This window comes from Gossypium hirsutum, chromosome A06 (assembly GCF_007990345.1).
Source record: "Gossypium hirsutum isolate 1008001.06 chromosome A06, Gossypium_hirsutum_v2.1, whole genome shotgun sequence".
In the NCBI taxonomy this organism is placed as follows: domain Eukaryota; kingdom Viridiplantae; phylum Streptophyta; class Magnoliopsida; order Malvales; family Malvaceae; genus Gossypium; species Gossypium hirsutum.
The window spans coordinates 22,790,649-22,802,603 of record NC_053429.1 but is presented as its reverse complement, the minus strand read 5'-3'; the positions used below and the strand labels follow the sequence as shown (position 1 = coordinate 22,802,603).

The 11,955-nt window shown below is 42.4% G+C and overlaps 1 non-coding gene across 1 annotated transcript; it reads left to right on the top strand.

Annotated features, from left to right (window-relative positions):
• The first annotated feature begins 11,487 nt into the window (after positions 1-11,487).
• LOC121231161 (small nucleolar RNA R71) lies at positions 11,488-11,594 on the top strand. Its single transcript, XR_005929228.1, has one exon. It is a non-coding gene; the product is annotated as a small nucleolar RNA R71 (small nucleolar RNA).
• Positions 11,595-11,955: the final 361 nt, after the last annotated feature.

Genomic DNA, 11,955 nt, shown 5'->3' with positions numbered 1-11,955 from the left:
TATCTGGTAGCCATGCTACATATTTCTGTGGCGTGTAGCGGTTGGGTGGGTCGAGTAGTCTCCCCACATGGTGAAAGGATGGTATGGGGGTGTATGTGGATGGATATGGTTGGGTTTCTGCATAAGCATGATATATCTGTTCTGGGCCTATGGGCTTTATTCTAATATCTGTTCTGGGCTGAGGCCAACTTATTCTGTCTCTGTGGTTTGAACTGATTTAGGCTATGGTTGGGTTGAATTACACACTGAGTTTCCCAAAACTCACCCCTTATTTTCATCCTCGCAGGTAATCCTTAACCATAGTGGGCTTGGAGCTGTGAGGGATTCGGACTGGCCACATGTTTCTACGAACCTGGTTTCTTTCTGGTGAACTGGACGTCCTTTTAATTTCATTTATGGTTTTGGGATTTTAAGTGTAATAAGGCCGCTTAATTATTATTATGGTTTTGTTTTACTTTTATTATTTTATTTTATTATGATGAAAAAAACTATGATAACTAAGGAAAATGGGTTAGCTTTAGGACGCGTTTCCAAAAACATTAAGGGATTTCAAAATAACACGTTTACAAGTAAGACTTCCGCTAAGCAAACGTTTTCAAACTTAATCATTTTTCTTAAGATAGACATAACCAGACGGTTTTCTCAAAGTTATACGAGTTGTTAAGGTGTGCCAATGGTGGTGTGCATGTCTAGGATTGGATCCGGAGGGAGCTTGGTACTTAAGCAGTCCGACAAACTCACCTCCTCTTTTCCTGGTTTCCTACCTGGTGCACAACTTCTATTCACTTTAACCTACTTTTAAAAGTATCTTTTACAACACCAACTAAGTTTTCCAAACTAAGTAATACGGAACATTTTGAAACACATCGATGTGGCGCACTGGATCCGGTCATAACGTCTAGGCCGAGTTTGGGGTGTTACATTTAGTGGTATCAGAGCCTAGGTTGCAACAACTCGGCTGTGAAATGGGTTTACAAAAACGAAGATTTTCAAAAAAAAAATCGGTTTTTAAAAAAGTTTGGACTTCTGAAGGTGGCATTCCGAATCTCCGGCCCAAGCCTGTAAGTATTCTGAATTTTTCTGAATATATTCTGAATTATCTGTCTGTACTGAAACTTTACTAGAATACTCTAGATAGGATGCTACTGAAACCCTAGAAAAGCTTACTAAAAGACTGAAACTGTAGCTAGACATCGATTCTGCGAAAACCAATTCTAAATTACTGTCTGAATCATAAAACATCTGTAATAAACATTGGAATGATATTAATGCATAAAATTCATAATCAGATAATACGATATAAGTACGCGAGCAGCTCGAGGTAGAGGCCGTGGATGAGGCCGAGGAAGAGCTCGAGCGGGATCTTCGTCTTCAGGACATATGCCAGTGGCAGAAGCACCGGTACCTTCGGCAACGGAAGTGGAATCACATGATCATGGTACCAGGGATGACGCCCTGTCGCAGGCAATGCTTCGAGTTCTGGAAAGGGTTGCCGGGGTAAGTTCGGGCAACGGAATTCGAGGATCGATTTCTGAACGACTCCGGGCTAATGGAGCGGAGATCTTTAGGGGTATATCTGGTGTAGCCCCGAATGTGGCAAAATATTGGTTGGAGGCCACGGAACGAATTATGGATGACTTGGACTGTTCTGTAGAGCAGAAGCTGAAGGGGGCCGTATCGTTGCTGCGAGATGAGGCTTATCAGTAGTGGCTTACCATGAGGGATGGAACCCCAGCTGATAGGGTTACTTGGGAGCTGTTTAAGACAGCCTTTAAAGGAAAGTACGTCGAGGCAAGTTATGTGGACGCCCGTAGGAAAGAATTCCTGAATTTGGTCCAAGGAGGCAAAACTGTTGCTGAGTACGAGGTTGAATTTCTGAGGCTGAGTAGGTATGCTGTGGGAATAGTTGCTACGAAGTATGAGCGTAGCGTTCGCTTTGAGGATGGACTCAGAGATGACCTTAAGGTGCTGATTGCTCCGCAGAGGGAGCGTGACTTCACGGTTCTGGTGGAAAAAGCTAAGATCACGGAGGAGGTAAAGCGTACTGAGAGGCAGAACCGTGAGAAAGATCGAAACTATTTTCGGAGGGATTCTGGACCTTCGGGTGGAGCAAACAAGAATGCCAAAAGGGAGAGAGTGGAGGAGCCAGTTCGAGCCGTTCCGATGAATGTGGTTAGACCGCCAATCTGTGGGGACTGTGGTAAGGTACACCTGGGTGAGTGTAGGAAACGTTCTGGTGCTTGTTTTCGATGCGGATCTATGAAGCACAGAGTTAAGGACTGTCCACAGAGAGCTAATCAGGCTCAGGTTGCTGTACAGAGGGTTGTTCAACCCATGAGAGATGGACCACAACCACCGAGAGGACGTGGACAAGGTAGGGGCAGAAATGGAAATGGTCGAGGTCGAGGGGCGCCTGGCAGGGGAGCCGGAAATGCTGAGGCTCTACAGCCAGCGTTGGTGTATGCAGCTCGTCGTCGAGAGGAGGGCGACGCACCTGATGTCATAACTGGTACGTTTTTAGTTTCTAATATGCCGTATACTGCCTTGGTGGATATTGGATCTACTCATTCTTATGTTGCGTGTGCCATATCTGGGTCATTGGGGGTGCATTCTGAGAAGATAGTGAGTGGGGTATCTGTGCTAAGTCCCTTGGGTCACTCGGTTAGGGTAGACAAGCAGTATAAGGATGTACCCTTAGAAACTCAAGGTAGGATCTTTCTTGGCGATCTAATGGAGTTGCCGTTTAGAGAGTTTGATCTCATTCTGGGAATGGACTGGCTTCTTAAGCATAAGGCGACTTTGGATTGTGCTGCTAAACGAATGGTGCTAAGGACCACGGAAGGGGATGAGGTTATGGTGATAGGTGAGCGAAGGGACTATTTGTCTAATGTGATATCGGCTTTGAGGGCTAAAAAGTGGATTCGAAAAGGTTGTGAGGCCTATTTGGCATTTTTAAGTCAAACAGATGTAGAGGGGCTGACAATGGATAAGGTTAGGACTGTAAAAGAGTTCCAATATGTCTTTCCGGAGGAGCTTCCGGGATTGCCTCCAACCCGAGAAGTCGAATTTGGAATCGACCTGTTGCCTGGGACAGCACTAGTGTCCATTGCACCATATAGGATGGCACCGAAGGAGTTAGTGGAGTTAAAGGCGCAAATTCAAGAATTGTTGGATAGGGGCTTTATTAGGCCAAGTGTGTCTCCATGGGGAGCACCGGTGCTATTCGTGAAGAAGAAGGATGGGACGATGCGTATGTGCATTGATTATCTCTAGTTGAATAAACTGACGATTAAGAATAAGTACCCTCTGCTAAGGATTGACGATCTGTTCGACCAGCTTAAAGGAGCTTCGGTATTTTCCAAGATCGATCTTCGATCTGGATATCATCAGTTAAGGGTCAAGGAGGCAGATATTCATAAGACAGCATTCAGGACTCGTTATGGTCATTATGAGTTTCTGGTTATGCCATTTGGACTAACAAACGCTCCTGCAGCGTTTATGGATCTGATGAATCGTGTGTTCCAACCATTTCTGGATCGGTTCGTGGTCGTCTTTATTGACGATATTCTGGTATATTCTGAGACCGAAGCAAAACATGATGAGCATCTCCGCACTGTGTTGCAAGTGTTAAGGGAGAAGGAACTTTATGCGAAGTTCAGCAAGTGTGAGTTCTGGTTGAGGGAGGTAACCTTTTTGGGGCATGTGGTCTCTGCAGAGGGGATTAGAGTGGATCCTCGAAAGATTGAAGCAATTTTGGAATGGAAGCCACCTAGGTCAGTTTCAGAAATTCAAAGTTTCCTGGGGTTGGCAGGTTACTACAGAAGGTTTGTGGAAGGTTTTTCTGTGATGGCAGCACCTCTTACAAAACTCATAAGGAAAGGAGTACCGTTTGTATGGACGGAGAAGCAGCAAGAAGCTTTTGAGAGGTTGAAGAAAGTTTTGACTGAAGCACCTGTGTTAATTCAACCAGAGTCTGGGAAAGATTTTACTGTGTACAGTGATGCATCACACGTTGGTTTGGGTTGTGTGTTGATGCAAGAGGGTAAGGTGGTTGCTTATGCGTCTCGACAACTTAAGCCTCACGAAGGGAACTATCCCACTCATGATTTGGAGTTAGCAGCAGTGATCTTTGCACTTAAAATCTGGAGACATTACTTGTATGGAGAAAGGTGTATTATATACACAGATCATAAGAGTCTCAAGTATTTGCTGACTCAGAAGGAACTGAACCTTAGGCAAAGGAGATGGATCGAGTTGCTTAAGGATTATGATTGTTCAATCGAATATCACCCAGGTAAGGCTAATGTGGTAGCCGATGCTCTAAGTCGTAGAGCTGTATCTGATCTGAGAGCAATGTTTGCTCGTCTAAGTCTGTATGATGATGGAAGTTTGTTGGCTAAATTGCAAGTAAAGCCAACCTGGGTGGATCAGATTAAGGAAAAGCAGTTGAAAGATGAGTCTTTGGTCCCTCGTTTTCAACAAGTTAAGAAAGGGGAAACTTCTGAGTTTGGGTTAAATGATGATGGGGTTCTGTGTTTTCGAGGTAGAATTTGTGTTCTGAAGGACTCTAACTTGAGATAGTCAATTTTGAAGGAAACTCATAGGGGACTTTGTGCCATGCATCCTGGAGGGAATAAGTTGTACCATGACTTGCGAGAACTGTATTGGTGGCCTGGACTTAAGCGAGAGATAACGGAATTTGTGGGGAAATGTCTGACATGCCAGCAAGTGAAAGCTGAGCATCAGTTACCTTCTGGATTATTGCAGCCAGTAAAAATACCATTTTGGAAGTGGGAGAGAGTAACCATGGACTTTGTGAGTGGGCTACCCTTGACACCATCGAAGAAAGACTCGATATGGGTGATTGTAGATAGGTTGACCAAGTCGGCTCATTTTATACCTATTCGCACAGACTTTTCTCTTCAGAAGTTAGCCAAGTTGTATGTGGCAGAGATTGTGCGACTGCATGGAGTTTCGGTTTCGATTATCTCTGATCGGGATCCTAGATTCACATCTCGATTTTGGCAAAAGTTGCATGAGGCGTTGGGAACGCGATTGAACTTTAGTACGGCTTTCCATCCCCAAACTGATGGTCAGTCGGAAAGAGTTATTCAGATTCTGGAAGACATGTTGAGGGGATGTGTTATTGATTTCCGAGGTAGTTGGGAGGATTACTTGCCTTTGGCAGAGTTTGCATACAACAATAGTTATCAGTTGAGTATTCGGATGGCACCTTATGAAGCACTGTATGGGCAAAGGTGTCGAACACCTAGTTGTTGGACTGAACTGGGGGAGCAACAAGTTCTTGGACTTGAGTTGGTGGCAGATACTGAGGATAAGGTCAGGTTAATTAGAGATCGGTTAAAGGAAGCGTCTGATAGGAAAAAGTCGTATACAGATCTGAAGCGTAAGGAGATTGAATACTCAGTGGGCGATATGGTCTTCTTGAAGGTTTCACCTTGGAAGAAGATACTAAGGTTTAGTAAGAAGGGCAAGTTGAGTACGCGGTTCATTGGGCCTTATCGGATTTTGAAGCGAGTAGGCCTAGTGGCTTATCAGTTGGAATTGCCTTCAGAGTTAGACAGGAATTGAGGTACGTCTCTATGTTAAGGCGCTATCGTTCTGACCCTACTCATGTCGTGTCGGTTGCAGAAATTGAGGTGCGAACTGATTTGACCTTTGAGGAGGAGCCTGTACAAATATTGGATCGAGACATTAAGGTTCTGAGGAGGAAATCTGTACCATTAGTGAAAGTGCTTTGGCATAACCATGGCAGAGAAGAAGCTACTTGGGAGCCAGAGGAGGCAATGCAACAACAATACCCTTATCTGTTCGACTCAGGTAAATTTTGAGGACGAAATTTCTTTAAGGAGGGTAGAGTTGTAACGCCCCAAATTTTTGGGAATTCTGAAATAAATTTGTAAAATTAAAAATTCTGTGTTCTGTTTGTTAAGTGTAGGTTTGATTGTGATGGTGGGCCTCTAGAAGGCCCAAGCTTAGGATAACCCGATAGTTTTAATTAATTTCAATTCCATAAGAGAAAGGGGTTCTGGTAAATTGGGCTTTGAAGAATTATTTGTGTAAAATAGATCACAAGGAAGCAAGTGGTGAAGTGGCATGTGACGCCACAGGGAAGGCTATAAGTGGCGTGTGGAAGCTAGGGAGGACCCAAGTTCAACCCACAATAACAGCAAATCAAGGGATTAATTTTTATGAACAGAAAAGGTAAGTAATGGAACTGAAGTAAAAGTCTGTCAGGAGGAGTTTGAATTGCTCAGGAGATTGAGTAAGGAGGGGATAAGGGAGAGGATTTAGGAGCTGATCAAGGAGGATGGTGTTGGCCAAATAGTGGACTCTTGAGGAGCAAGAGTTGGCCGGCCAAGGGTTTCTTTAGGGGGGAAAATTTCGGCTAGGTCAAAAGCTAGGTATAAATTCGGCATTTGGAAGTGTTGTGCCGTTTTTTTTTTCTGACCATTCTTCCTTCTTTTCCTTTCTTTTCTTTTCTTTTTCTCTCCATCTATCTTCCTTCTTCTTTCCTCCATTACCGAACCTTCCTACCATCTTGTTCATCTCCATTTTTCCCTTCAACCGTTTCAAAACCTTCATAGCCTGTGGCCATAAAAAGCCGAAATCCCGAAAGCTTGTTTCTTTTTGTGCCGATTTCTTTTAACCAAAACCACATATCATCTCTTCATCATTTGCTGCCGATTCACCAGCCCTCTAAAACCTCAAGTTTTGACGACAAGACCCTAACAAAAACCCTCTCGTTTTACCTTTCTAAACACAAGTTGCAAAAAGTCGAAAACCCCACATTAAAAGGGGCTTGGCCGAATACTGAAGTCACTGAAAGCTCGACTTTTGTTATCATCTGAGGGCTTAGATCTACATCAGGATCGAGTGGGAAACTCATTGGAATCATTCACTAAGGAATCGGTGGTAAGTCTTCTCCAAAACTTAGTCTTCTTACATATTTTAGGAAAAGCCGAAATCCCTAAAAGTTAGGGAGGTTGTCGATTTGGACTTGTAACCCTGAGGGGTCGTAATAACTATTTTGTTTTGGTAATAGCGTGATTTAGAGGCGGTTGATCAAGGGCTTGGACGGGTGGAACGATCGGATCTTTGGAGTTAACCATATTTCGACAGTAAGGTAAGAACAATAAGGGTTTTAGGCATGTTTGGCCAAATGTGGTAAGGGACTATATACTCAATTTTATTTCAATATTTGGAGTAATATTAAGTGATCCAATTGTAGGCAGTTCGTGTGTAGATCTCGTCGAGGAAATCCCAAAAACAGGTATGTAACTGACACCCTCTCATAGGCTAGATCGGCAAAAGCCGAAAAGCAGAAATGCCGAAAAACCGGTATTTTGGGCACTTGCGAGTGTGCGAATGCTCGTAATACGTATGGGTAATTATTAATGGTAATCGAAAGTGATAAAACTGTAGTACGCGCGATTTCGTGCGTTTTAATATTTTGGGTTTAATGGGCCAAAACTGGGTTAATGGGCCAACGAGCCCAATTCGATAAGAACACTCGGTAAGTGTTTCTGGCTAAACGTAATGGCTACGATATGCATGAAAACCTTAGAAATAGTTAGATGTACTAGAGTACCCCTATGTATGCAAAATTACCATTATACCCTTATGTATGCAAAATTACCATTATACCCCTATGTATGCAAAATGACCTTTATACCCCTAGGGTTAATTTTGTCTGAAAAGCATGATGAATTAAGTTTGTATGATGTATGCCATGAATTAATTTTGTCTGGGCACTGCCACAAAATATTTGTATCTCGTGACTCTGTCACATTTTCTGTATCTGGCAGCCATGCTGCATATTTCTGTGGCGTGTAGCGGTTGGGTGAGTTGAGTAGTCTCCCCACATGGTGAAAGGATGGTATGGGGGTGTATGTGGTTGGATATGGTTGGGTTTCTGCATAAGCATGATATATCTGTTCTGGTCTGTTCTGGGCCTATGGGCTTTATTCTGATATCTGTTCTGGGCTGAGGCCAACTTATTCTGTCTCTGTGGTTTGAACTGATTTAGGCTATGGTTGGGTTGAATTACACATTGAGTTTCCCAAAACTCACCCCTTATTTTCATCCTCGCAGATAATCCTCAACCATAGTGGGCTTGGAGCTGTGAGGGATTCGAACTAGCCACATGTTTCTACGAACCTGGTTTCTTTCTGGTGAACTGGACGTCTTTTTAATTTCATTTATGGTTTTGGGGTTTTAAGTGTAATAAGGCCGCTTAATTATTATTATGGTTTTGTTTTACTTTTATTATTTTATTTTATTATGATGAAAAAAACTATGATAACTAAGGAAATGGGTTAGCTTTAGGACGCGTTTCCAAAAACATTAAGGGATTTCAAAATAACACGTTCACAAGTAAGACTTCCGCTAAGCAAACGTTTTCAAACTTAATCATTTTTCTTAAGATAGACATAACCAGACGGTTTTCTCAAAGTTATACGAGTTGTTAAGGTGTGACAATGGTGGTGTGCATGTTTAGGATTGGATCCGGAGGGAGCTTGGTACTTAAGCAGTCCGACAGACTCACCTCCTCTTTTCCTGGTTTCCTACCTGGTGCACAACTTCTATTCACTTTAACTTACTTTTAAAAGTGTCTTTTACAACACCAACTAAGTTTTCCAAACTAAGTAATACGAAACGTTTTGAAACACATCGATGTGGCGCACCGGATCCAGTCATAACGTCTAGGCCGGGTTTGGGGTGTTACAGATAGAATAACAAGCAAAATGAAAAATAGTTAAAAAGATATGAAGATTATATTGATAATAAGCATTAGAAATAAGTAAAATAGAAGTGAAAGAAGTAAACAAATGCTAGGGGAGAGAGATTGAGCGTCAAAAATGAAGTGGGAAGCAGCACACGGGCGTGGCTGGGAGGGCGTGTGGACTTGCAGCGGCTAGGGTTAGGGTTTTTTAAATGGGGAAGAAAGTGAATAGTGTAGGGTATTTATAGATTTTGGGGAACACGACCAAGTAACACGCCCGTGTTCCCTAATTTTAGCCTATGTGATTCGCGAATTTCGAATTTGGGTGCGTCTGACATGTAATACATGTTCGTGTTCCTTGGACGTGTGGGTGCACACTGCCATGTTTGGCGTTGTTTGCTTCACCCACGCCCGTGTTTGAAGACCCACGCCCGTGTCAATCTAACAAGTTCGACCATGGGTGCTAGCCACGGGCATGTCGCATGCCCGTGCTATTTTAACAGGTTTGACCACGGTTCTTCCACACGGGCGTGTCGGATGCCCGTGTTGTTTTGGCAGGTTTGACCACGGTAGTAGCCCGTGTTTGGGGAAACCCTTACCTTGTTTTCACACGGCCCTAAGCACGCCCGTGCTCTTGGCCGTGTCCCTATGGAAGACCTGTATTCGAGTGCTCCGTTAGTAAGTTAGATGTTGAAGACTAAATTTTAAAGAAGTTAACACAGTTAGTGCTCGGGTTGCCTTCTGAGAAGCGCTTATTTATAGTCTAAGCTCGACTTACCTCTCCGTTGAATGATCATGGTAGTTTGAGGAGTTTATACTCTTCATTCCTGCTATCAATCTCATCAAAATAAGGTTTTAAATGGGTGTTGTTTACCTTAAAAGTGCCGAACTTGGAATGACTCAACTCGAACGTACCGAATGGAAAAATGCTGAGTATTATAAGAGAGATTTCTTCATTCGGTGTGGTAGTGACAATGTGAGGATCTGCGGCATCTAATAAGACTCTATCTCCAACCTTAAGTTAATTTGGAAAGGGATTGAACTCGTTCTGTCGTAGATTCAGTTTGTCAGGTGTTCTCGGTTTATGCATCCGCCATTCATCTAGCTCCTCGATTTGTAATCTTCGATCTTCATGAACAGGTCCTCTACTATTGCTTGAGAATGACTAATGTGCTTCCTTTAGACTCATTTCCTGTAAAGTAGGTTGTACCATATTGTCAGTTTTAGTAGAATGGGTTAAACGATCACCTTCAATTCCTGATGTGTTGCCCGAATTACGAGCTTGAACGGTGATTGTTTCGTCTCCCACACGGAGTGTGAGTTCACCTATGCCAACATCAATAATCATTTTAGCAGTTGCTAAAAAGGGCCTTCCTAGAATTAAAGGAGTGTTGCTATCCTCCTCTATGTCTAGAACAATAAAGTCAGTGGGAAATATGAATTTATTGATTTTAACTAGCACATCGTCAATAATACCCCTAGGGAATCTTATAGTTTTACCTGCTAATTGAATGCTCATCCTAGTCTGTTTGGGTTTCCCGAGGCCTAGTTGCTTAAACATTTTGTAAGACATGACGTTGATACTAGCCCCTAAATCAGCTAATGCATTATTAATATCAAAACTACCAATTAAGCAAGGAATCGTAAAGCTCCCTAGATCTTTTAGTTTGTTCAGTAGCTTATTTTGCAGAATAGCTGAGCACACTGCGTTTCGCTTACTTGCCAAAAGCTTCTTTAAAACTTTCCTTGCATTTGGCATCTGCGATAGCGCTTCAATAAACGGTAAATTAATGTGTAATTTTTTTAAGAGTTTAAGGAATTTACCAAATTGTTCATCTGAGCGGTCTTTCCTTGTCGCGTTGGGGTATGGCACATGAGGTTTATATTCGACATTCACCGATTTGTTTGTATTTTGATCTACCTCACATTGACCTTTGCTTACTATAGTTTCTTGCCTCAATTCTAGTTCAGGCTCAACAACTCTTTCTTCATCTTGAACATTAATCGCGTTAAGTTGTTCCCTTGGGTTAGGTTCGGTATTACTTGGCAAACTACCTTGTGGTCATTCAGAGATTAGTTTGGAAAGCTGGCCTATCTATGTTTTGAGCCTTTGGATCGATGCTTGTTGATATTTAAGTGTTGTATTGGTGTTCTGAAAATGGGTTTCTGACATCGATATAAACTTTGAGAGCATCTCTTCAAAGTTCAGCTTCTTTTCCTGTTGGTAGGGTGGTTGTTGGTAGCCTGGAGGTGGTTGTGGTCTTTGATTTCCTTGACCACCCCACGAGAAATTAGGGTGGTTCCTCCAACCTGCATTGCAGGTGCTACTATATGGATTGTTGTGAGGTCGAGGATTATTACCCATGTAATTTAGTTGCTCGTTATCCTTGTTATGGCCATAAGGTTGGTATTCCGAATGGCTTGTTCCACCTCCATTTGCTTCGCACTGCATCACTGGGTGAACTTATGAAGAACTAAGAAAACCATCAATTTTCTTATTCAAGAGTTCTACCTGATTAGAGAGCATGGTGATCGAATCGACGTTATAAATGCCAGCTGTTTTTGTTGGTTTTGTCCTCATGACTTGCCACTGATAGTTATTCAGTGACATCTCTTCTATGAACTCATAAGCATCTTCAGGTGTTTTATTGTTGATGGTTCCACCAACAGTTGTGTCAACCATTTACCGAGTCGAAGGATTTAGACCATTATGCAATGTTTGAACTTGGAGCCAAAGCGGTGACCCATGGTGAGGGCACCTTTTCAGTAAGTCCTTGTATCTCTCTCATGCATCGTAGAGTGGTTCTAAATCCATATGCACAAAAAAAGAGATATCATTACATAATTTAGCCGTTTTAGCCGGCGAAAAATATTTTAGTAAAAAGTTTTTGGTCATTTGTTCCCAAGTAGTAATTGACCCTTATGGTAACGAGTTCAACCACTGTTTAGCTTTGTTCCTTAATGAAAAGGGAAACAACCGAAGACGTATGGCATCATCAGAAACACCATTAATTTTAAATGTATCGCATAGTTCTAAGAAGTTGGCCAAATGAGCGTTGGGATCCTCATCCTGCAAACCATCAAACTGAACAAATTTTTGTATCATTTGAATAGTGTTAGGTTTTAATTCAAAAGTATTTGCAGCTACAACAGGTCTAACTATGCTTGATTCAGTTCCTGTTAAAGAAGGTTTAGCATAATCATACATA